The 27,594-nt window shown below is 46.8% G+C and overlaps 1 protein-coding gene across 3 annotated transcripts in view; it reads right to left on the reverse strand.

The window, feature by feature from the left end:
- NACC2 (NACC family member 2) overlaps nucleotides 1-27,305 on the reverse strand; it is a 119,638-nt gene extending 92,333 nt beyond the window's left edge. For 2 of the 3 annotated variants that reach the window (XM_040404814.1, XM_040404812.1), the window contains exon 1: nucleotides 27,133-27,305. The gene's annotated coding sequence lies outside the window, so the exon portion shown is untranslated. The remainder of the gene's footprint in view (nucleotides 1-27,132) is intronic. The other variant, XM_040404810.1, reaches the window with a different exon arrangement.
- Between the last annotated feature and the right edge of the window lie 289 nt (nucleotides 27,306-27,594).

Raw genomic sequence — 27,594 nt, forward strand, 5'->3', positions numbered from 1 at the left:
AGTGGACAGTTAGAGATGGAGACCTCAGAGGGGAAAACTGGTGAAAAATGCAGGATAGGAGTCAGAAATTGCGTTATTTCCACACATACCAAACAGATAAACATAACCAGCCAGGATAGGTACACCGTTCATATAAATCGCCCTGAGGGGCCGGAGCATGGCGACCCCTCTGGCGTTTACAGAGGCATACCTCTATACACATGATCACCGCTGTACCAGACATCTGCATAGCATGTCAGGGGCAGACTGCCAGACGCCTTTAAGCAGCAGAGCGCTGCGGGGCGCCCCTTCAGTTATTAAACATCAGGATATTCAGGTCACAATGCCCTGAACCAGGTGCACTGTGGGTAATTCACCTGACGTTTAAGCCAGATTACCTGGAGTCACATAATAGTCGCTGTAAGCATGTCTGCAATGCTAATTATTTAAAAAAAAAAATAAAAAAAACACCCAAGTCTATGTATTGAGGGGCCAATACGAGTGTCAGCTCTCCGGCCTAGTATTGAGGTCTCTGTGCAGCAAGTATTCCGTTTCCATGCACTGCCCCTACAGGTGACATGAGGTTTTACACGGTTCCCATTGAAAGCAGTGAGGCGGCTGTGTAATGCACAGGCATGGTGGGTCCTCCAGAGTGAAAGCAGCAGTAGGAGGAGGTCAGAGAGCCCTGAATAACTGGTGGGAGTTGCTAGTTATGTAATTGTCCTAATTGAAGTGGATCCAGTCCAGATATTTTGGGATAAATGCACATTTATTACAATCCGCGAGGTGCTGAATCAATACTAATTTCATAGGTGCGTGTGGTCCAGGAATTACGGCGGGCACATTTGCTGGATCGGCATCGGCTTGGCTGACCCAAACTCTATGATACCCGTAAGTTCCAGCTCGATGCGGGTCTACCGTCTTGTACTCACCGCAACATGCGAGTACGGCAAGAGATCACGGCAGCCCGTGTCCAGACTGGAACTCACAGCATGATAAATCACTTGATCCTGTGAGTTCGGTCGGCCATCACATGTACCGGATTTCCCAAACCGCACGTACTGGCCTTGGAAGAATGAAGGACATGGCTGTTCACTTCCAGAAACAGCGCCTCCCCTGTCCATGGGTTATGTCTGGGATTGCAACTAGGTTTCATGAAAGGGTTATTTCAGTTAGAACACGTTTTCCCATTGGAGATAGTGGAGCGCTGTATCGGAGGCAGTCCCACAGAGGTGAGTGAACGGGTGCTGCACAATGGGTCCTCCAGTCTCAATCCCAGCAGTCGGATCCCCACCTTTCCAGTGGACAACTTGTTCTAATCCAGGGATGCCCAACCTGCGGCCCTCCAGCTGTTGCAAAGCTACAACTCCCAGCATGCCTGGACAGCCTAGAGCAGGGCTTGGTGGGAGTTGTAGTTTTACAACAGCTGGAGGGCCACAGGTTGAGCATTCCTGTAAATCTAATCGGAACACCCCTTTAATGTAAATGGGACTGAGCTGCAATACCACATAGAACCTGCAGACAAGTGTGGCGCTGTTGCTTTTCTAACCCCTTTATGAAAGGGTAGAAACAAGGCTACTTTGCTACTGCAGGGCCGAGGAAGGAATAAGGAGGTGGATTGGATTTCATGGTCTTTCATCTTGCTGTGAAGGCTGCGCGTTTCATGACGAGGGGCTGATGAAAATACGTCTTCATCTCACACTGGATTTAAAAAAGTTCCTGTTCTGTACGTAATACCCAGCACTGAGCCAAGGCTGACTCACTGACGGGGCAGAGCGGCCACGTCCTGCAGCCTTCACCGGCCAAGCATGCAAAAGCCAAATATGCCAAGACACCGCCGGAGACTGCTGCACCACCAGCCAGAAGGCACATGAGTCCCCTCCGCGTTATCCTCTACAGACATTACAGCGCCCCTAGGGGGTTGATGCAAATTTCCTTTCTCCTACTACTTTGCCTGTGTGTCACCGCAGCTATGGAATTCTGATTGTGAACCTGGAAGATCAGGATGAGCAAAGCTATAGTCTCACTTATAGGGTGTTCAAACAAATGGGATTGTGGGTCGACAGGTAAAAAAATAAAATAATAATAGTGTAAAGCTGCCCAGGCATTTCTGTAATCCCCACATTCTGTCCATGAACCAGGAGGCTCAGGATAAACAATTCAATAGGTAACCAGATATACGAGGCACAATGAAGGGTAAAAATGGTGAATATGCTGCATCTGTGCCTAGATTCTTTAAAGGGGATAAACAAATGATTGGCCCAGGTCCGACCACTAGGACCGCTACCGATTACGAGAATGGGGGTCCCTTTCTCCTGAATGGAGTGGCAGGTCGCACATGACCGCTGCAGCTCCAGTCATTTTCCATGGGACTGGTGGAGAAAGTCAAGTACAGCGCTCTGCTAGAGAATGAACGGCGCTGCAGCGGTCATACGTGACCTGCCGCTACATGTATTCAGGGGACCCCCTTCTCGTGATCAGCGAGTGTCCTAGCGGTTGGGCCTCCACCAATCAGATGCTTGCAGATAAATTAGTAACTTGGCGCAACCCATTTCTTTCAAAAACAGCACCTCCCCTTTCCAAAGATTGTGTGTGGTATTGCAGCTCAGTCTCATTTACATCAAAGGAGCAGAGCTGCAATACCACACACAACCTGTGGACAGGGGTGGCACTGTTTCTGGAATAAAGAAGCTATGTTTTTCTAATCCTGGATAAACCCTTTAACCCTTTCATCTCTACAAGCCAGTACAAGGTAAGCCTAAGGTGCACGCAGGGAAGTAGTAACCGTCCGTACATTATTAGAAATTAAAGGCTATTAACACCTATGGAGCAATTTTTGCCCAATGATTGCATTTTACTCATTGTGGGCAAAAAAAATAAAAAAATCAATTGGTCTTCATTTAAAAATTTTGTGCGTTTTTGAGATACACGGCTTAAAAGTCAGTCTGTTTGCCGAGTATCACTTCTCAGTCCCGTCAGCTGACGGCTCATGTGAAGCCTTATCTCTGATCTTCTGACCTCCTAGATTACATTGTGAGCACCACTGGGGACAGCGAGTGATGATAATGTCCATAAAGCGCTGCAGACTATGTCAGCGCTATAAATAAATAATTTGCAGGAACTTGCACATGTAGGTCTCGTCTGTAGCTCTGCTAAGGCCACGTTCACATTTCCAGACGGTCGGTGTTCACCGGATCCAGCATTGCCGGATTCAACAGATCACGCCGCATGCAGCAGTTTTTGTCCGGTCGACAGCGTGGAACTTATGCCGGATCATCTCTAAAAAGGAGATGTGAATGCTGCCTAAGACTCCTAAAATCGACCAGGGGTGGACCCGGTCCATCACCCTGGTAACGTTACCAGTTTTGCCAGTGTTAACCGTTTGTTGCCCATACATTCCTATTAGGCATGCATAGTACATAAATAAATAAGCGCTTTAACAATAAATCACAACTTTTAACTCAGTAACCTTAAAAGTAAACCTTTTAACAACAATTAACCCTTTGCAGTACTCCTCTGGGGCACTGCACATGCTTTGCGCCACATTTATTATGTGTTTTAGGCACTTTTTCTGCCTCATGGGCTTGGCTTATCGGAAAAGGGGACATGACTTAGTGGTAAATGGGCAAAAGTTTGGTGCAAAGTAAACCAAAGATGCACGAAATTTATCATCCACATTCTAAATATTGGATTTCGGAATTTCGCCACCCCCCGCCCCACCACCATAGCCTCTTTACCTTTTTCCCCATCTAATTTCTTCCTTTGTTTCGGAAAACGTGCAGCAGGCACAGAAAGGGAATTGGCGTCCAGGGAGCGCAGAGCTGTGAAGGGCATCGCCCGCTCATGAATCACACTCGCCTCTGCCTGAACCATTGCTGCACTTGATATAATGTACGGACCATGGAGATAAATGGAGGGCATGCTTTACTAATGGCGTCACCGTAAAGTAGAGTCGATTTACTTCTGTACACACAGCCTGTCAAATGTCTTATTATTCAGTGCTGTCCAAAGCAAACAGAACTTCCCGTAACATGACAGTCTTACCTTACCGAGCCTCAGCCCCACTCAGAAATATTCCCTTTGTCTAGGACAATACTGTGCACCCTGCCGAAACACAGTACATTCCGCTTATGGCAGCTGAATGGGTAGTAAGTCATGGGGAGGCAATTCCAATAAAATCACCTGGATATAGGGTGGGCAGAAGCGCAATCGTGCCCCAGTGCTAAAAAATCTGCAATAAGGCCTCCCACCTATAATGGCAGCCTCTAGGCCCACCCAGAAATCAGGGCTGGGGTGCACTGGCTACATCTCTACCCCCCTAGTCCCTTGGGGTGGGTTATATTGAATAAGACATCCTACTGCTGCAACAATCTTATGTTACAAAGATTCTCTAACAAAATTTTGGTGAAAATCTGATTACTAGTGCCGGAAGAGATGGGAAATTGCATAAACGGGTTGTTCAAAAAGGTAGTCCCACCTCTAGAACCGCAACTATCTGGAGAACCCATGCCCTGTGACCAGCCTGGCCTCAAGCTCAAGGTAAAACTACCGCTGGGTACAAAAAGCCAGGGCAACAACCCAACCAAGGTTTCCTCTTTCTGCCAGATTTGTAGTGAAATACACCTAGAGAATGTTTTGTAATCCAGAAGCAGGAATCCTTTTAACTTCTCCATAGATGTTCAGAACTTACTATACACAAAGCCTTTTTTTTTTTTTTTTCCCGGCATTTTCTAACGCGTGGAAGCAAAATGGTTTTGCTGAGCAGTAAGATTACCATAAATAAATGGCAGACTATGTGCCTGGCATTCTCAAGCAGTCGATACAGAACATAACACCCCTAGGAAGAAGTGAAGGATAACTTAATCAGCACAAAAAGGAGCAAACATTTATTTTCAGAACCTTACAAGTACTTTTCTGAATTTACAGACTTTTAATGTCCTCTTTCTATTATTTCCTAAAAGGAGTTGTCCGGGGGAGAGAAGGGGCGGCCGATTGATCACCCACTCCGATCATCTGCTGCTCCCATTTTGAAGCTTAACGGGTTCCTGCTAGTCTCTGCCTCTTGGTCTGGTCTTCTTGCCCAGGAAAGGACCGCTCAGTCACCGGCTAAGAGGGGTGGCCAGAGTGGTCCTTACAATCTATAATGGGCCTCTGTGATATTTGGAGCGTTTCCTCTTCCAAAAGGCTCCATTAGATGGGGCCAATTACTATAAGCTGACCACAGCAGGCCCCACGGTAGGGACTCTTCTCAATCAGTGGGTGAACCCAGCTACCAGGGCTCATCTTTCCTTGTGTCATTACAAATAATTCAGGGGGCTACCAATGTGAAACGTGAACATGCAGAATACTCCAAAACAAGGCTCGTTGACCAAGGTGAGTCACAAACTCAGGGCCATTTTTCTAACTAGGCACTTGAGGGCACATGCCTAAGACACCACCCAGTGGGGAGCGTTGCCAGAGAAGCAATTTACCTTTTTCTATTTTATTTAATTTATTTTCCATTCCCCCTCCCCTGACATGGTAACCAATATCAGATCGATAGGACCCAACTTCTGGCAATGCCACTGACCAGATGCTTGAAGTGGCCCTTCAGTAAGTGGTGCATCCTCTTCACCATTTAGCAGGTACAGCGCCATTGGTTGCATAGTGGTTGTGCCCAGTATTGCAGCTCAGTCATATTTGCTTGAACGGGACTAGCAGTCTGCTGCAGTACCGAATGTATGAAGAGGCAGCAGTTCTTGCTGGGGTTCCATGCGGCTCCTTCAATCATCAGTGGAGTTGCTTGAAGTTGGACCTCCACCTATCTGATATTGATGGCCTACCTGAAGAAAACTAATCAACGTACTGTAATAATATTCACATCTATTATACTTGGCAAAATGGAGTCACCCAGGCGCACAAGTTGTGGTCCCAGGATCCCTACCAATCAGCAGAATGAAGGGACTACAAGTAGATGAGATGCATGTACTGAAGATCTACAATTCTTTTCCCCATAGGATTACACTGTCAGCTAAAACCTGTCAGGCCGATTCTCAAAGTAATCATGGTACACACACTTTGGGGTCAGATTTGCAGTCTGAACTAATTTTGGGGTGTGATAAAAGGACCATGTACGTGACTTATGATTTAAAGGTACTGGATACTTTTAGGAGGATATAAATGGGTGGAACACATAGGTGTTCCATGGGTGCCACTCTCTCCCCAAAGTCACTGCTCTAAAGTAAGCCAGTAGGAGCACCGTATGGACTTCTAAACTTGCTTCGCACCTGGTACCTTGGATCACTCACATATTATTACTCCCACAATATCCATTTCCTCCAAATCTGATAAAAAACAGCCTGACGGTTCAAGAAGGAGTCTGCAAATAGGAGTAAGGTGTCAAGTTTATTTTAAGATGTTAAGGTGGGAAAACAGCTCCAGTAACGAGCTCCTCTGGATTTCATCCTTGCTTCCTGTCTTTATTACCATCAGTTATAAGTTCGGTATAATGTTAACCGTTTATTTCTAAAATATTGAGCTTGATTTTTAAAAGGGCTTGAACTCTGATATTCAGTAGTTCAATCGGGAACCAAGGGCGACAATACAATATTTATACCAGTAGACCACCACAGTGAAAAGAGGTTGACTTCTTACCATGGAAGGACTCTCACTAATCTTCACCAGCACAATGTCACTCCTGAGTTAAGATAACCCTGGACCCTGACAATTTGGTAAGCAAGACCCATTATGAAACTCCATGTTACCTGTCCCTATGGCCTCTTTTGAAAACCTACCATTAGCCAAAGCCTAGGTGTCCAATAGTATCACCGTACTATAATCAACCATAACATCTACATGGAGTCTGTATATCCTTCATAAACTGGTCTAAAGAAAGCAGGGCAGGGGTGAGGAGATCCTGACAATGAATCAGCCTCTGTGATAATGTGGTCCTCTCACTACACGACCATGAGGTTCTGAAGATGATACTTTGTGAAGATCTTCAAGGTCCTTTACGAACCTCTGTGTTAACCATCCTTATGGGCTCCTTTAAAACCCTACCATTACCCAAAGCCTAGGAATCCAACAGTATCACTGTACTATAATCAAGCATATCTTCTACATGGGGTTTGTATACAGAAAGTGAGGCAGGGGTATGGAGATCCTGTGATAATGTGGTCCTCTAACAACACGACCATGAGGTTCTGAAGAAGATGATGCCTTGTGAAGCACATCTTGGAGCAAAGCCTTTGCCACTAGGGTCTCTCACTAATTTGGTTTAAAGAGGTGGCCTTATGAAGACAACCCTCCTTCTCTATATGCAATCACCATTTGTTTGGTCATGTAGTATTACAAGCAAATCAAACAATAATTGACCATATTACATGGATGGGCCAGGTCTGCCAGATTGGGCTCTGGTTCTTAGAGGAAGATCCAGACCCAACTTTGTGACTTCCACATCACCTCATGAGACAACCACTTTCATTTTGAGGTAAAATTTTCCATTAAACATGGGCAGGCCCCCAGGCAAGAGCACAGTCCAGTTTAGTGTTAGGCTATAGTGAATGACACCAAAACCAGAACCAACTGCCCACGATTCTGCCCTAAGATGTGATGCCAAACACAAACGAGGCTCAGTGTCAGGACTGACCCTGCTTAAAGCTGGCAAAGGCACACTGTAATTCTTATCTGTCTCATCAGTAACAATGGTTTATAGCTATGGAAAATTCACTGCGTACGGCTGCGCGGCCACAATATATACAGCTCCGCTCTACATCTAATCCTGAAACTCAGCCTATAACATTCTCAGTGGGTTTCGGTATAAACTGAGCCCCTGCCGTTGTGCTCGGCAGGATAATGATTACAGCTCCTGGAATATGATGCTGAAACGTAGAATATTGTTCAGTCCTAATTTCTGGATGGTTTCTGTAATGCATTTTTCCGTTCACTGGAGCAAAATTCTCTCCATATAATGATTATGTTTGGCAGGGCAGATGAAGGCTCTTTAAAAGGACAACCAGCCACGTAAATAATGACGTGTCATATACAAGAGGCATATAAGGTAGCACCAAAATTATGACTATTTATTGTAAAAAAAAAAAAACTGAATTACTGGCAACCACTATATTACCTCCTTGGCAGTGTTGTAGACATGGCGACCTCTATATACCTCTCCCATGTGAAGAACACAGTTCTACCATATGCAGCAAACTATACCCACCTGGCCAATCACCACCATCTAAAATAGGCCTATTTTGGAGACAAACATTTTTACTATTACTTGTTCCAGTCTCCAAGGCTTCTCATGTGCTGCACCTAAAATATGGAATTCTTTGTCTCAGAGTAACTCCTAACACAACCTGGGAAATGTAGGAACTTTAGGAATAAAATTTATGTCCTGGGACAGCTGAAGAACTTCCTCCACGCCTCACTCCATAATGGACCTCATATCAACATTAGCTGAGAAACTGAGGGGTTTATACATGTAGGCACCATGACTTCTTTATATCATCCCTCTTTTCCCTAGATTGTAAGTCCCAAAGGGTCCTCTTACCTTTTGTTTTATTATCAGTACATCTTAGTTTTTAATGTATTTTTATATCCTTACTGCTTCTGTAGAGAGCAGAGCAGTCCTAGCTCAAAATGGGTGAAGGCCTCCTATGCAAAACATGAGTTGGGGCCCCTTTATAGTTAGTTTTTTTTTTTTTTTTTATAAAGAAGAAAGATATATATATATTAGATATATTGTAACATGATGGCTGGTAAAGTACTGGAGGGGGTGTATATCTCACTTAGAATGCTCAGATGGGTAATATAAAATAATCCAGGAAAGCGGGGATGTTTCAAGTGTAGTTTGCTGAGGCATGTTTCTTTAAAGTGTTTTGTGGGCCTGGATTTTTATGGAATGGTGAGTAGGTTGGTAGAGGGACCTACCATTCCCTCCTACTCCAGTAGAACTTTTCCCCTGGCCTGAGATGGATCCAGTTTAGCTTCATTCAGGGTCAGAGCTTGGAAGCTGCATGACCTGTTGACTTTGCAAAGCTTGATCCACCAGTGTTAGATTGGAGTACCTAGCTGAGTAACGTGATGAATAGTCGGCAGACGGGCAAGGTGATTTACTTTGTGTACTGTATGTCACATACATTTGGATGCATAAGACTGATTATGAATGCCACTGTCTTGTGGAAAATAAAAGTTGTTTGGACTTTTTAACCCCCGAAATCAGTGTCTGTCACTGCTGACCCCACCCCAAGCACACAGACGTGCGAGATATATATATATATATATATATATATATATACATACACACACACACACAGTTGAAACCAGAAATTTACATACACTATATAAAAAGACACATATGCGTGTTTTTCTCAATATCTGACATGAAATCAGAACCTTTCCTGTTTTTTGTCAATTAGGATTACCATAATTATTATTATTTGCCAAATGCCAGAATAATGAGAGAGAGAGAGAGAGAGAGAGAGAGAGAGAGAGAGAGAGAGAGAGAGAGAGAGAGAGAGAGAGAGAGAGAGAGAGAGAGAGAGAGAGAGAGAGAAAATATATATATGTTTTAAGGCATTTTTATTACTTTCTACAATGTCAAAAGTTTACATACACTAAGATTACTATGCCTTTAAACAATTCTGGACTGCCCATATGATGATGTCATGTGTTTGGAAGCTTCTGTTAGGTTTGTTGGCAACATCTGAGTTAATTAGAGACACACCTGTGGATGTATTTAAATGCACACCTGAAACCCACTGCTTCTTTGTGTAGCATCATGGGAAAATCTAAAGAAGTCCGCCAAGATATCAGGAAGAGAATTGTGGACTTGCACAAGTCTGGCTAAACCTTGGGTGCAATTTCAAGATACCTGAAGGTGCCTCGTTCATCTGTACAAACAATTATGCTCAAGTACAACCAAGATAGGAATGTCCAGCCATCATACCGCTCAGGAAGGAGACAGGTTCTGTGTCCCAGAGATGAACGTGCTTTGGTCCAACACGTGCATATCAACCCAAGAACAAAAGCAAAAGACCTTGTGAAGATGATGACGGAAGCTGGTAAGATTGTGTTAATATCCACAGTGAAATGAGTACTGTATCAACATGGGCTGAAAGGCCACTCTGCCAGGAAGAAGACATTACTCCAAAAGAAACATTAAAAAGTCAGATTAATGTTTGCAAATGCACACAGGAACAAAGACCTACATTTTTGGAGACATGTCCTGTGGTCTGACAAACTAAAATTGAACTTTTTGGCCATAATGACCATCATTACGTTTGGAGGAAAAAGGGAGAAGCTTGGAAGCCTAAGAACACCATCCCAACTGTGAAACACAGGGGTGGCAGCATCATGTTGTGGGGTTGTTTTGCTGCAGGAGGGACTGGTGCACCTCACAAAATAGATGGCATCATGAGGAAAGAAGATTATGTGGAAATACTGAATCAACGTCTCAAGACATCAGCCAGGACGTTAAAGCTTGGGCGGAAATGGGTATTTCAAATGGACAATGACCCGAAGCAAACTGCCAAACTGGTTACAAAGTGGCTTAAGGATAACAAAATCAATGTTTTGGAGCGGCCATCACAAAGCCCTGATCTCAATCCTATTGGAAATTTATGGGCAAAGCTGAAAAGGCAGGTGCGAGCAAAGCGACCAACAAACATGGCTCAGTTACACCAGTTTTGTCAGGAGGAATGGGCCCAAATGCTGACCAACTATTGTGAGAAGCTTGTGGAAGGATATCCAAAATATTTGACCTAAGTCATACAGTTTAAGGGAAATTGAACCAAATATTAATGAAATGTAGGTAAACTTTTGACTTTGCAGAAAGTAATAAAAATGCCTTAAAACATTCTCTCTCTCTCATTATTCTGGCATTTGGCAAATAATAATTATGGTAATCCTAATTGATCAAAAACAGAAAAGGTTTATTCTGATTTCATGTCAGATATTGAGAAAAACATGAATACATGTGTCTTTATATAGTGTACGTAAACTTCTGGTTTCAAATATATATATATGTTGGTAAGGCTGATTAGTCAGCCTGCATTTGTGGGAGGGGCGGAGGCTCTTCATATACGAGCCACACCCTCACTTCCAGGCGTGGGTTCTCAGGTGCACAGCTGCTGCTGGGTGTCATTAGCAGACTAGCTTCTCTGGTGGTAGGAGTCTTTCTTTGCAGCATGGAGCTTGTTATTTGGCTCTCTGCTACCGTGGCATGCACGCGCCGTACTACGTAAGTAGGTTGTGCCGGGGCCGTCTCTCCTGGCCGGTCGGAACCGACTTTGCTAGCGAACGGGAGGCTTTGCCTCAGAATCTGCTACCTCAGGTTTGCTTGTTGGGCCTAAATACTTCTATTTTCTTTTCAACTTTGTTTGTTGGTAATGGGAGTTAGCTCCTATAAATCTTACAAGTTTCACTTTGTTTCGTTCGTCTCGTATGAAAAGTTACTTCAGCCGGTTTGCTGTAAAGAAAGTTACCCGGGCTGCACGTGACGTCATGTTTGGAGATCAGACGCAGCTGTTATTGTTTAGGCCTCTTGCTGTAGCTGTTCCTTGCGATGTGTCTCCCCCCCTCCCCCCGCTACCACCATCTTTAGACTTCATGTATTTCACTGCTCCATGTACTTAAAAACCCTGCCGCACTTTCATGCTCTGCTGTTATCCTGAGCTGCATTTACACTTTCGGCTTTTATTTCATGTCTTATGCTGCATCCGCACGTCCTTACTGTCCTGTACTTTTCCACTCTTGGTTCGTATTCACTCAGATTGGTCTCGCATTCAAGCTGCGTTCACCTGTTGGCTGTTACATCTCATTCTGTCCCCAGCCGACAGTCGGATCCGTATTACACGTCTGTTATTACATGTTGTATACTCGGCTTACAGCCATAGCTGCTACTGTTACTCTGTTTTCATGCTCTGGACGCACCACCCTGGTGTTCCCACCTTGCTCCACTCACAACCAGAGCTGCGTTTATACCAAATTTCATGCTCTGCTTATACCCAAAGTTGTGTTCACACTTCTACTGCTACACCAGGTCGTATACCCCACTCACCAAAGCCGCTTTCCATGTCTGCTGCCACATCAAGTTAATATTCTGTTCACATCCAAAGCTGCGTCCGCATGTCTGCTTTCGCATGTTGTCCTATACTCCTTTCACTACTAGAGCTGCGTCCACGTGTCTGCTTTCGCATCACGTCAATACTCTGCTCACTTCCAGGTTGCATTTATATGTCTGCTTTATACCATGCTTTTCATGCGCTACCCATACTCAGAGCTGCGCCCATACCATGTTTTTTAGGTACCACTCGCATCCAAAGCTGCATTCACCCATTTGTTGTTACATCATGTGTTGTACTCTGCTCCCACTCAAAGCTGCATTCTCCTGTTCATTGCTACGTCATGGTTTTGCTCAATCTCATTGGGGCAGTCTGCACCCACCGCTCTGGTACCTCTCTCCCGACAAACATAACTGCGTTCTTTTCAGGCTTACGTTCCCTTCCTCGGTGGTCTGTTACATTCCATAGGCCTACTTTCTGTTTTAATCCTGGTTCATATTCACTCAGACTGGTCTCCTTTTACTTCTGGTTCGTATTCACTCAGATTGGTCTCCTGCCCCAGTTCACCAAACAGCTCCTCAGCAGAGGTCAGTGGGCCAGTAAGTTTCCTGCTATGTTTTCACAAACCGTTTATTTGTTTGTCACGATAAGAGACTTCTCTTAGCGAACTTGCAATGCCTCAGGCTCTTGTTTTTTCTCCCATCTCTGTTTCAATTTCATGTTTACGTTTATGGTTCGCGGTGGTTAGTGTTTTATGTATGCACGTGCTTCGGATTACTAATGACTATATTTTAACGCCTGTTGGCAGTCATCTTCCTTAGGCCACCTTCTAGCCAATCTAATCATTCAAGTCGCTTCATATGCCATCAGGTCCGGCTTACGTTTTAATTACTTATCGTCATCCCTCTGTCTTCGGGGGCCCTATGACTGATCCGGCCTCATGGCTCCGGGGGCCCCATGACCGTTTTTTCATGTTCTGTTTGTTAGGGGTACAACATGGTTGTAGGCTGGTTAGTGTTTCCAGGTTTGCTGTTGGAGGGGGTCATGGTTATGCGAGTCCCCAAGGCATTCTGGTGCTGCATAAGTGGTTTATAAAAAATAATAATAATAAAATCATAAGAGGCTCGCACGAGTGGCTCTTCGCTTATAGGACCTCACGACTGGCATCGTCATTCGTAGTTCGCACGGTCATCTGATACTTGTTCCGCCATGAGGGGCTCTCACGCATGGCTCCCGCCATGAGGGGCTCTCACGCATGGCTCCCGCCATGAGGGGCTCTCACGCATGGCTCCCGCCATGAGTGGCTGTCACGCATGGCTCCCGCCATGAGTGGCTGTCACGCATGGCTCCCGCCATGGGGGGCTCTCACGCTTGGCTCCCGCCATGGGGGGCTCTCACGCTTGGCTTCCGCCATGGGGGGCTCTCACGCATGGCTCCCGCCATGAGGGGCTCTCACGCATGGCTCCCGCCATGAGTGGCTCTCACGCTTGGCTCCCGCCATGGGGGGCTCTCTCGCTTGGCTCCCGCCATGGGGGGCTCTCTCGCTTGGCTCCCGCCATGGGGGGCTCTCACGCATGGCTCCCGCCATGGGGGGCTCTCACGCATGGCTCCCGCCATGGGGGACTCTCACGCATGGCTCCCGCCATGGGGGTCTCTCACGCATGGCTCCCGCCATGGGGGTCTCTCACGCATGGCTCCCGCCATGGGGGTCTCTCACGCATGGCTCCCGCCATGGGGGTCTCTCACGCATGGCTCCCGCCATGGGGGACTCTCACGCATGGCTCCCGCCATGGGGGACTCTCACGCATGGCTCCCGCCATGGGGGACTCTCGCGCATGGCTCCCGCCATGGGGGACTCTCGCGCATGGCTCCCGCCATGGGGGACTCTCGCGCATGGCTCCCGCCATGGGGGACTCTCGCGCATGGCTCCCGCCATGGGGGACTCTCGCGCATGGCTCCCGCCATGGGGGACTCTCACGCATGGCTCCCGCCATGGGGGACTCTCACGCATGGCTCTTGGCTTAGAGGATTTCACAATCGTCATCGACATTGGTAGGTCATACGGCCATCTGCTACTATTTTCCATGGCACACCTTTCAGAAGTTTTCTTTTGTTCATTTATATTTTACAGATTAGTACTTGCAGTTCATTTCAGCCTCATTTCATTAAGAAGCTTTACCCCATGTCTTTGTCTTTCTAGGTTATCGAGTCCCGGTTGATTACTAAACCCGTTGGGTTAAGCCCCAATCTTTTCCCCTGCCGTCCTTAATTCTAAGGTTCGCATCCTGGCGGCTGCCCGGCCCCATGGGCCCCTGGTGGTTGCTTCGGCCCCATGGCTTCAGGGGTCCGACCAATGGTTGTCTGTCCACCTGTGCACCTATGCTTTTGAATGACTCATATCTTTACCTGCTTGCCAGCTTATTTTATTCAGGTTTAATTTTACTTTGTCCGTTATTATCTCCATTTTCTGTCACGTTTCCCTTCGTCTTTTCAGGTCATGCAGTTGAACTCATATTGGGGTCACCTTCCACGTCGGTCAGGTCTCGTTCCTAACGATATTTCGCCTTGCATGTCATTCAGGCCACGTAGTTTATCTTAGGTATCGCCTGCCACATCGGTCAGGCTCATGGTTTAATTTAACCTGCACCTTTTATTCAGGTCCGATGACAGCTTCGGCCCCATGGCTTTGGGGGCCCGATGACAGCTTCGGCCCCATGGCTTCGGGGGCCCGATGACAGCTTCGGCCCCATGGCTTCGGGGGCCCGATGACAGCTTCGGCCCCATGCCTTCGGGGGCCCGATGACAGCTTCGGCCCCATGGCTTCGGGGGCCCGATGACAGCTTCGGCCCCATGGCTTCGGGGGCCCGATGACAGCTTCGGCCCGATGACAGCTTCGGCCCGATGACAGCTTCGGCCCCATGGCTTCGGGGGCCCGATGACAGCTTCGGCCCCATGGCTTCGGGGGCCCGATGACAGCTTCGGCCCCATGGCTTCGGGGGCCCGATGACAGCTTCGGCCCCATGGCTTCGGGGGCCCGATGACAGCTTCGGCCCCATGGCTTCGGGGGCCCGATGACAGCTTCGGCCCCATGGCTTCGGGGGCCCGATGACAGCTTCGGCCCCATGGCTTTGGGGGCCCGATGACAGCTTCGGCCCCATGGCTTCGGGGGCCCGATGACAGCTTCGGCCCCATGCCTTCGGGGGCCCGATGACAGCTTCGGCCCGATGACAGCTTCGGCCCCATGGCTTCGGGGGCTCGATGACAGCTTCGGCCCGATGACAGCTTCGGCCCCATGGCTTCGGGGGCCCGATGACAGCTTCGGCCCCATGGCTTCGGGGGCCCGATGACAGCTTCGGCCCCATGGCTTCGGGGGCCCGATGACAGCTTCGGCCCCATGGCTTCGGGGGCCCGATGACAGCTTCGGCCCCATGGCTTCGGGGGCCCGATGACAGCTTCGGCCCCATGGCTTCGGGGGCCCGATGACAGCTTCGGCCCCATGGCTTCGGGGGCCCGATGACAGCTTCGGCCCCATGGCTTCGGGGGCCCGATGACAGCTTCGGCCCCATGGCTTCGGGGGCCCGATGACAGCTTCGGCCCCATGGCTTCGGGGGCCCGATGACAGCTTCGGCCCCATGGCTTCGGGGGCCCGATGACAGCTTCGGCCCCATGGCTTCGGGGGCCCGATGACAGCTTCGGCCCCATGGCTTCGGGGGCCCGATGACAGCTTCGGCCCCATGGCTTCGGGGGCCCGATGACAGCTTCGGCCCCATGGCTTCGGGGGCCCGATGACAGCTTCGGCCCCATGGCTTCGGGGGCCCGATGACAGCTTCGGCCCCATGGCTTCGGGGGCCCGATGACAGCTTCGGCCCCATGGCTTCGGGGGCCCGATGACAGCTTCGGCCCCATGGCTTCGGGGGCCCGATGACAGCTTCGGCCCCATGGCTTCGGGGGCCCGATGACAGCTTCGGCCCCATGGCTTCGGGGGCCCGATGACTGTTTTTCAGTCCTGCTGGGCTGATTGCCTGGTTGGTTGTGCATCTGGGCTGATTTGGCCCCTATGTATCGCATACATACCTGCTTCCCTAATTTCCTAATAATCAACGTTGATTGCTCACTTTATGTTTTGACCACAAACTGGTCCGGTTCGCCCTACAGCATCATTGTCATGTCTTACGCAGATATTTAGTCTTTCTTTAATGGTTCATGCTTTCGTTCGGGTCCTGCCAGATGAAGAACAAGTAGGGCAATTTCCTCTAACATTTCAGTCTCTGATCGTAGTCGATCATATCTTGTCAACCAGGTCCCCGCGCAAAGTCTTTGCCTTTTTACCATGACCAGGAACTCATTTTTGTCGGTAGCTTCATTGCATTGCATTCCCTCACTCATGGGAGGGCATAGACAGAATCTTGTATATTATGGCTTCGTAGCTTCTTGCCGCACTAACCTCAGACTCCCTACAACCACGTTAAATCGGATTTTGGACAAGGTCCAGCATTTCCTCACGGTAGAAGTTTCAGATTGTAGGTCGGTCTTCACGTCTCAAACGCAAAATAATTCTCGGGCTCACAGTAGAACAACGCGCGGACCACGGCTAGCAGATAGCTGTTGTCTGGGGAACTATTCAAGGATTCTCTTCCTATCTTCATGGTTTCTTTTTGGCCCTCATTTCTAAATAGTCTAGGCAGTTAGGTTGCGGTCCCACGATCTCCTGAGGCTAGGGCATTGCCAGTACTCGCACTAGAGCCAAACTTTACAAGTTTCAGTTGGTTTTCATGATCCATTTCACAACGTATTCCCGGTCCTCCATTCCGCTTTGGGGCAGTATACGCAATATTGAGAATCATGTCTCTGGCCTTGTCATCCACAAGATGGGTTGTAGGTCTCCTACTGGTCTTGCCTCGTATACCCCGAATTTTCGCTCTAGATCCCTGACGCCTTGCAGTTGGCTTGGGGATTAGTTTGCACATGCCATTCGAATTCCTTTTCTACCCTACTTGGCTTGGTTTTTGCCCACTTATAGGCCTACCCACGATCGTGGCTCAGGGCACACAACAAGCCATTTAGTCAGGTCAGCTAAGACACGCCTAGCTGGGTTAGGTTGTTCCTGTTGTTTCTCTCCCTAGGGTTCTTCGGATACCTCTTGGCCGTAGCCATGACCACAAGTTGGTAAGGCTGATTAGTCAGCCTGCATTTGTGGGAGGGGCGGAGGCTCTTCATATACGAGCCACACCCTCACTTCCAGGCGTGTGTTCTCAGGTGCCCCACCCTCCCTCCCTTATCTTCTCATTTCCACAGGGTATGCCCACTTATAGGCCTACCCACGATCGTGGCTCAGGGCACACAACAAGCCATTTAGTCAGGTCAGCTAAGACACGCCTAGCTGGGTTAGGTTGTTCCTGTTGTTTCTCTCCCTAGGGTTCTTCGGATACCTCTTGGCCGTAGCCATGACCACAAATATATATATATATATAATATCTTACAAAATATTTTTTTCCTTCAGTGCCAAAAAAAGGGAAAAAACTACTGCTGCCATATCAGTAGTAAAAACAAAAGACATTTCGGTAGTCATCCCACTAGCTTTCTCAATTAGAATAACCTGTTAAAAGAATCTCTAGCATTAAATACTGGTGACTCATGCTTCATGGATTAGGCTGACTGAAGCATGATTCTTCAGTATTTAATGCTGGAAATTCTTTGTACAAGTTTTTTTAAATTGGGAAAGCTAGTCGGATGACTGGCAAAACATTTTCAAGGGGGGAAAATGTCCAGTAGCTTTGACTTATTGCCACTGATATACCATGATCTGGATGATTGAGAACCTTCACAGATATACCGCCAACACCATATGGTCATAGAGTTATAGTGCCATATTGTGACTAAATAATACAGCAATAGTACTATAAAACAACTAGCAGTCAGTTTAAGATGATCTAAAGAGGGGAACTTTAGAGTAGTCTACATGAGGTGGGTGGCTTTTGCCCGAACTTTCCTGAAGCTGAGAAATATATTGATGCTACTAAATAGAGGTGATTATTATAGTTCTTATTTTGGTCTGTTTTTCCTGTCAAGGCCGGCGTCAGCACCCGGCATACCTGGGCAAGTGCCGGGGCCCACAACTCCTGCGGGGGCCCACTGCACAGCTGATTATAATTGTGAAGCACTAGAAGCAGGGACGTGGCGGTTTAAGGGGGGGGGGGGGAGGTTCGCCCCAGCTGCCCGCTCTCAGGGGGTGCCAGAACACAGAAGCAATGAGCGCTTCCATCAATACAGATGGAAGCGCTCATTGCTGGGACGCAGGGAGCTCCCCTGGCTCCTCCCCTCCTTCAGGCCGGAGGCGCTCTGAATGGTGAAGCAGGAAGACTTCTCCCTGCTTCACCATTCAGCCTGCAGGCACCGTTCGCGCTGCCGGCCTGTGTAGGCGGAGCCTGCAGCCCGGAAATCTGCATAAGCTCCGCCGTGCTGCAGAGCGATCTGTGTCTGCAGGGAAGAGAGGTATGCGAGCTTCAGGAACGGGACAGGGTGAGTAGTTACGGTGTTTTTTTTTAATACAGAGGGGGCACAGAGGACTTTATTACTATGGAGGGGGCACAGAAAGCATGTCTACCATGGAGGGGACACAGAGGCCATTACTAATGTGAAGGGGCACAGTAGGGATTTCTACTATGGAGGGGGCACAGAGGGCATTACTACTATTAAGCGGGCACAATGGGCACTACTACTATGAAGGGGGCACAGTGGGCATTATTACTGTTAAGGGGAAACAATGGGCATTATTACTTTGAAGAAGGAACAGTGGGCATTATTACTGTGAAGGGGGCACAATGGGGATTATTACTATGAAGGGGGCACAGAGAGGGCATAACTACTGTGAGGGGGCACACATATGTACAAAACAACTGTGAAGGTTGTACAATGAGGGCAATACTACTTTGAGAGGGTACAATTTTTTTTTTTTAAGTATTGGGAGGAGGGGGGGGGGGGGGGATTGCCAGAGAAAGGACCCGCCCCGGGTGCCAAACACCCTAGGCACGCCACTGAAGCAGGGAACTATTAGCTTCCCGCTCCACCATTGAGCCGCCAGCGCTCCACAGCAGCAGCAGCATGATGTCCTCACACATCGTCCTGCTGATCTGTGTAGGAGGAGGAGCGGGGCAGGCTGGGAGAGCAGCCTCTGCTCCTCCTACAGAGCAGCGCCATGTGTCACAGTATCCTGCTGCTGCTGCTGATGGGGAGCGCAGATCAGAGGAGGAGCCAGGTGACTGAGGCCAGGAGGATTTATTATTAGTTTTTTTCCCACTTCCTGTGAAGGGGGCACATCTGGGCATAACCACTGTGAAGGGGGCGCTGGGCACATATGTTGGCATATCCACTGTAAGAGGGCACATATCTTGGCATATCCACTGTGAAGGGGGCACATCTTGGCATATCAACTGTGAGAGGGCACATATCTAGGGATATCTACTATGAAGGGGGCACATATCTTGGTATATCTACTGTGAGGGGGGCACATATCTTGGCATATCTACTGTGAGGGGGGCACATATCTTGGCATATCTACTGTGAGGGGGGCACATATCTGTGAGACCGAAACACTGGATATAAAATAAAAGTAGGTACATAAGGACTGATTCACATATATCCGCTCTGTGTAAGGTATTTTATCTATAATACATGCAGTTTCATTGCTGTAAGCGCCGTGCAAAATGCCACAAGGGGGCCCACTGAGACTATCGCCCAAGGGCCCACATGAACCTGGAGACGGCCCTGTTTCCTGTTATCCTATTTTATGTATGACCCTCCTCACGAAATAATCCAAAACGTCAGCACAGCATCGAAGGATAGGGATGCACCAGAGAAAGCTGGCACAGAAAGCACAAAAGTTGCAACCCAAGTGAAGTTTCTCCCTAACAAACTTAAGAAAGGCTTTGGTTTGGTTTACTGACGCTAACTTTCACTGCTGTTTAATATTTTAGCTTTCAAAAAGATAAAACAATGTGATAGATCATCAATTACTCAATACACTAGATACCCGCTTGGCAAGCAGACGGGCACATCGCTGCCCACAACACAACATAAATGCCTTTTAAAAGGAAGGAACACACCAGCAGTATGCAGATTAATGAGTCAGCATGTAATGGAGTCTCCATTTAAAGCAATCCGAAGGAGAGCATTTTACACAGAGAACATAAAGTACTTGTCTGAAGACTTTTTTTTTTCCCAGGGATAAGCAGGTTTGAATAATGCATATTAAAGAACAGCAAATATGATTTAAAGGCGACATGTTGTACTCAGAGTTATCCTGCTAAGAAGGCCGGGCCAAATGTCCAATCATTTATTGTAAACCGGGGGCATAAAAGATATAAAATTTTGCTTGTTGAGTGGAGAGGGGTATTAGCCAGTGCCAATAAAGCATTAGTTTTTTGAGGTGAAAGACTGAGATTGGCCTTAAAGAAGCACTCTGGCAAAAAAATAAAATCCTATATAGAGCATCATAATTATATATATCACCTATTTTAGTAATGCCATTTATGTGCCGTCTTCATCTTTGATTCCTTCTTCCCCTCCGATATGGTTCCCTGATGCTGTCTACAGTTCCCATCATGCCTCAGGCTCCTCGCACCGCACTTGCTCTGCTCAGAGTCCTAAGGTCAGCCAGGGACAGATCAGTGACCTTGAACTTCTGTTGGCCAACTCACCTTGGAGATTATGTGATTTCGGCTTCAGCCTGCCTCCCCTGCCTCCTGCTTGTGATAAGTTTCTACTTGTCAACTCTTACAAGCAGGAGGCAGGGGAGACAGGTTGAAGCCGCATCACATAGGATACACTGGAAATTGTGCACACAGTGCTTACATATACTGAGGGGAGTCTTATAACCGCCACTAATCACTGTATGGACTCACTACTAGATGACTGTTTTCTTGCTGTCTTAGGGCAGACATATCTCCAGCAGCACCTTATGAAAGTACATACAGAGGAATAAAGTGAGTGGAGCTTGGTGAGGAGGGATCGATAGACTGACCTACAGGAGAACATGTTCTGGGCTGGTGGTCAGACTGAAGATCACATCATATACCTGCCCAATATAAAGGGTTCAAATGTATGGATGCTGCTGACCTGAAGCAAACTACACTGCTATGGGCTTTGCTGGTTGGGGTGTCACTTTCAATCTTGGTGTCTTTACAAATTAGCACTTTACTAGTGAGAATACTGTCAGACTCCAAAATAACAGCACCTGCTGGGTCCAAAGTGTCTGCAGAACAGTTCTGGACTTAGGTCTCAGCCCGAAGAAGCTCTCCAAGAAGTGAAAGTCCATTGTGCATCCACAGAAATCTTAAACCACAACATTTCATTTCTAGGTCCAACGTTTATTAAGACATTACTCTTTATTGCAGTCAGACTTTTAGTTTTTCCTGTTAAATAATAAATGAGTTAAATAATAAAAACTTTTATAATAAATGAGTAAAATTATAAAATTCTGGTTGTTTTCTGCCATAACTAGAGGGAGCTAACTACACAATGTTCTATCATTAAAGGGACTCTGTCACCACTTTCTAACCCCCCCTTTTAAAAGTATTGTTCTCTCCATGGCGCCCTTGTGATTACAAAGGTGTTGTTATAACATAAATTCGCCATCTCGTTTTGATAAAAATACCTTTTATCTAACCTGTCAATCTTGTGGATAAGGTGCCCAGGGCGTTTCTGAAGCTGCCGCCTGCCGCCGCCGCCGTTGGTGCCCAGCTCCTCCCCTGATCCTTTCAGCGCCGCCTGAATGTAAAGAAATCCGCCTCCGGCTCCGGCTCTCGCTCAGTGCCCCCTCCTCCTTTTCAAAGATCCCGCGCGTGCGCACAGGCCTGTGCTCGTCTTATGAGGAGGTTGAGCGAAGTGCGCGCATGCGCACTTCGCTCAATGAGGCTGATTCTAAATGTCCGCACGGGCGCATCAGGCACAGGCCTGTGCGCACGCGTGGGATCTTTGAAAAGGAGGAGGGGGCACTGAGCGAGAGCCGGAGGCGGATTTCTTTACATTCAGGCGGCGCTGAAAGGATCAGGGGAGGAGCTGGGCACCAAAGGCGGCAGCTTCAGAAACGCCCTGGGCACCTTATCCACAAGATTGACAGGTTAGATAAAAGGTATTTTTATCAAAACAAGACGGCAAATTTATGTTATAACAACACCTTTGTAATCACAAGGGCGCCATGGAGAGAACAATACTTTTAAAAGGGGGGGTTAGAAAGTGGTGACAGAGTCCCTTTAAGATTAAAGGGGAATTCCCTACTGCGGATATGTGCGAGTGTCTGATAAAAGCAGGTCCCACTTCTGGGCCTACACCTGTGCTAAGAACACGAGCACCTGACCCCTCTTCAGCTTGGTGAGGCAACTGCCATGTGGATGATCTTGTATTGGGGCTATGCATGATTCTTCACAACTGTCAAGTTGTGGTAACTTGCTGGTCAAAATGTGACTCCATTCATTTTCTCTAGTAGCGATGTAGCATCACGTGTGTTGCGGGCCAAAGTCAACCAGCCATAAAGTGGTTCTACAGGAGTTACATATTGATGACCTACCCTCATGAGACTGTTGGGGGTTCTACTCCCGGCACCCCCATGATCAGCTCTTTGAGAAGCCCACATCACAACACGATTACAGTGATGCCAAATTTATATATACACACACACACACACACCGGTAGTTTTTATTATGCTTTACTACTTAATAACTTTGAAATATAATGTTTTGTGTTGCTATACTCTGACATTCTGTTTTTTGCTGGGCAAGCTGTAGTTTTATTGGTACCTTCTTGGAGTACGCAAGCTTTTTGATCAACATTTATTACATTTTTGATAAAACGGAGGCAAGATGACCAAAAAAGGGCAATTTGAGCATTTTGATATCGTAACGGTGTTCAGCGTGCAGGAAAAACATTTCTAGGTTTTAACATAATGTACATTTCTGGATGTAGTGAAACCAACGATGTTTAATTTTTTCTTATTTGTAAAATTGCGAGGGGAGTGATTTGGACTTGTTCTACATGTTCATATTTTTTTTTCTATATTTTAAAAACTATTTTTAATTATTTTTGTTGATCTTTTCAAACAAATAAAATAAGAAAACAGCCCCTAGGTTTTTTTTCAAAGAGAAAACAAAGTCAACACCCAACGTATTCCTGAGTCTACACAATGAAGAACAAAATAATGATAATAATATGAAGGTGCCAACCCTGTTCTGGGAGATATCATTAGTCTAAGCTAACAAAAAAAACTAAACTAAAACAATAATCAAACAACTGTATGTCCCGAAATTCAGTACAGAGGTGCTCAGGACCAAATCCATCAGGGCAATCACACTGGTGAACGGGATCCCAAAAAAGGTTACACGTTAGGAATTGGGTCTTCGCCAAAAACCAAGATGTCCACTGAAAACAGCCACTCTGTACGACTAAGACTTGGCAGAACGTTTCCATGCTTCAAAGAACCAAATTCACCCAATCTATATACACATAACTTAAGATACCTTCTCTAAAAAGTTTAAATGGTGGAGGAGAAAGAAGTCTGAAAGATTGTCTTGCCCCCAAAGTCTATGACAAACCGGACTTTCTGGGTCAATACAACCAAATGTGGCCCAACGAAGGTTGGGTGGGGTAAAGGTAGTTAAAAGGGTGTGGGTAAAAGAAAATAATTTGGTTCCAAAAGGCTTGAATAAATGGAACTATGATATAGATTTCTCTCTGGGGCTTGTCTCTTAGACAATCATCCTGTATCTCTGTGGGGTAGTAGAAGGCCGATGCATAATTTGCAATGTCTTTATTTATTTAGTTTTCATTTCCGCAATTCACACAGAGGGGAAATATTCATTGGAAAAGAAGCGTTCAAGAGTGAAGAATGTGTAGCCTGTGGTAGCTCCTCAAACCACTTGGAAATGTGGGGTGGAGGTGGTGTAGAAATTTATCGTTACGGAAGAGCTGACCACCCAAAGTCTTCGATATAGCGTACAAACTTCTAATAGATGGGTTCCAGTTCCTCTCACCCAAAAAGAACTTTATTTATATATCTCCTGGTGTCATCATTGACTGTCTTGAGGTTAAGAAGTCTACCCATTTAAGGTTGTCCCCCAAGGTGTGCCAGATGTAAAAGGTGGAGAGGGGAGTCTTAGTTCTTTACATCATCGTGATCGTTTGATCGCTTATAGTACACCATAGACTACCGTTGACTATTGCAGTCCACGGAGATTCTCCGTACTTCAAATTAGAAGGTTTTAAAGATAAGCGATTCGTAGCAATGATGGGGCCCCAAAAGGACAAGTAGCCACACAAAGAGGTGCTTGGTGCTCAGCTTCTTCAGTATATCATTTGCATACCTTCAAACTTTCATGAGGAGGAACTGAGGTCCCTGTCCATGGGCCCCATGATGAGGTAGTCATGGCTTTGGGCCTTTGATGCTAATACCATACATTTACATAACTGACAACACACACCATAAAACCGTATATTTAAAATCTTCATTTTTGCATTTTTCCTTGCTTTAGAGCAGAATTCTTTGTCACCTTTTTTTTTCTTACCAAGGAAACCACAAACCACCCAGCCATGATTTGGTGTCGCAACTATGAATGCAAAGCTCTCTCTGTGGTCAGACACTCACCTATTTTTTCCTGTATGATTCCCTTCTCAAATATGCAAGAGTAACGGCTGGTAGTAAAAAAATAAAGGACATTAAGTTCAGCAGGGCCTAAAAGAGAGTGAGCCCCATATGTCCCCATCCAGAGGGCCCTAGCACCCGGAGCACATGCCATACCAGATTTCCCTATAATTACACTCCTGGGTGTGTAGGACATGTATGAAGGCCTTTACAGTAGTTGAAGCAGTCACATTATACTGTGCATACTTTAAAGGGGTTTTCCAGCCAGAGACATTTATAGGATTAATGGACAGGATCAGATATTTATGCCATAAATATCTCTAGCAGGAAAGCCCCTTTAAAGGGGAGACCTGCATAGGGAAGTACTTACCTGCTCCCGGCTCCAGCTGCCTTGCTTTGGTCCCCTGCTGTCAATATCTTCTTCGACACTGCTGCAGCCTATTGCTGACCCCAGTGGTGATCTGACCCCTTAGGTCACGTCAATTAGCCATGTGACCCTAGTGGAGTAGGTCACAGCTACGGCCAGAAATTGGCTGCGGCGGTGTCAAAGTGGATCGGCTGCGGGGGACCCAATCAATACTAGACATTCTAAGGGTCTATTCAGACGTCCGTAGTTCAGGGTCCGCATCCGTTCCGCAAAACTGAAAATTCATTTTAATGGGGCCACAAAAGATGCAGATAGTGTGCTATCTGCATCCGTATTTTTGTTCCGCGGCCCTGCAAAAAAAAAAAAGATAATGCATGTCCTATTCTTCTTCAAATCGGGGCAAAAATAGGCATCTGTATCACAAGGCCAGCCATGTGCGATCCGCAAAATGCAGAAAGCACGCGACCGGTATTCATGTTTTGCGGATCTGCAAAACACTTGCGGACGTGTAAATGGACCCAGATTTATCACCCAGCATCAGCAATCTAGCGCATTTCTAGGCAGTCTAGTCTGACAGTCAAGGTTTTCATTGTCTAAATCTTAGACCAGTCTGCCCCATTGACTTGAATGAGAACTGTGTACTGCTTCATTCCCCCTCTGGGGGCGCTGCAGGGCATTTGAACACTTACTGCCAGGTTTCCCATCAAATTACAGATAATTCCTGGAGGTCTCAGCAGAGGAACGCTTTGTGATCAGCGTATTGTCAAGAGACCCTTGTTACAAATAGGGATTGTCCACAGCGGAGAGCTTCTTTAAAGGGGTTGTTTCACTTCAGCAAAATGGCATTTATCATGTAGACGAGGCACTTACTAATGTATTGTCCTTTGCTGGCTTTTAATCCATTTTTCCATCACATTATACACTGCTCGTTTCCATGGTTATGACCACTCTACAATCCCGCAGCAGTGGTAGCGCTTGCACAATATAGGAATAAAGCGCTGGCCTCTCTGCTGGGTGGGACCTTGGGAGAGCGCATAGGTTTTTTCCCTGTAGCACGACCACCACTGATGGATTGCAGGGTGGTCTGTAACCATTGAAACGAGCCGTGTATAATGTGATGGAAAAATAAATCCAGCCACGAAAGGAAGCAATATGTATAATAACAATAAGTAAGTGCTTTGTATTAACTTTCTGTACATAATAAATGCCACTTACTAAATCCCTTTAAGACTGTAATACAGCTGGATATTATAGACACAAGGCCCTGACCCCCTGTGATTCTTCTGAACCAGTCTTAGATCACAAATGAGCCCTACTGCCGATTTTAGGGCTCATGTCCACCGCTGTTTAATGGTTCTGTATATGGAACTGTAATATGTTGCCCATAGAAGTCTGTGGGGCCCTGCTGCACCTCCGTATGCCTCCAATTTCTAGCATAGCGCGCTCCATCAGCTGCCATTGTCATAGTCGCCAACAGTCCTGGCTTCGCAGGGACAGACAGTAATTTTCAGAGACAGTCCCTGCAAATTCAGACTGTCCTGGACATAAAATGGGCGTGGCTTATGTAAACCCTGCCCTCAACTGGGCGTTCCTGCACAGTTTGGGAGTGCAAAGTCGGTAAATTCTCCGCTCTGAAATATAGGTACACACAGGGTACCTCCATGCAAGCGAATTGGGTTTTGCAAAAAAAAAATATAATAATAATTATCAACCCAAGTGATGTAATCGTGACGGTCACTTCCACGCCGGCGGAATAGGAGCAAACGCTACCCTGACACACAAGGGGTTAAGGTGGCTCTTGCAGAAAGTAGTAGTTTATTGTATGCGTCAGGTGATGCTGGTGATCTGCCAACCCCACGAGCGCTGGCACATGATGAAATGAGACGTTACAACCGTACAACGCGGCGGAGACACCGGATGCAGTCTTCTTAAGATTTACAATTGACTTTTTGCAAAAAATAAAAAATTAATAATTTGCCGACTGCACTGAATTGCAAGCTCTGCAGCACAGCGACAACACGACCACAGCAACTTCAAGCATTCTTTTAGCAAACTCCTGCCGTGCCAACAGCAAGGCGTCTGCAAAACTGCTGATAATGACGGGGACGTACCTGCCAACGTGCCCATTGAGGAGGATATCCGCCAGGTTTCGGATGGGCAGGGATGGCCAGGCCTCTGCTAGGCACCCAGACAAGCTCTGTCTCGCTCCCTGGTCTTCAGACTCACAGATACAAACAGCAGCAGCAGGAAGTGATTCCAACTCACATGGACTTTCTCTGACCTCACCCTCCATGGCAACAGGGAATTTAAAGGGACAGCTTTCTACGTCCTGCAGTGGGACAAAACGGTTTGCATTACTATAAATAAAGTTGAGTGTCAATGCGTCGTAACATCTAAACAGTCACAGGAAAAAAAAAAAAAAAAAGAGAGTAAAGTGTTAAAAATAATCCTAAAAATAAAAAAAAGTGTTTCTTATATTCAGTTATTTCTTACTTGTCATATCTGTTACTGGGAAAGCTGGGTGTCTATAATCAATATGCCCGCCACTACAGCTCTGGACTCAGTCCTGAAAG

The sequence above is a fragment of the Bufo bufo genome, chromosome 8, assembly GCF_905171765.1.
Source record: "Bufo bufo chromosome 8, aBufBuf1.1, whole genome shotgun sequence".
Lineage (NCBI taxonomy): Eukaryota > Metazoa > Chordata > Amphibia > Anura > Bufonidae > Bufo > Bufo bufo.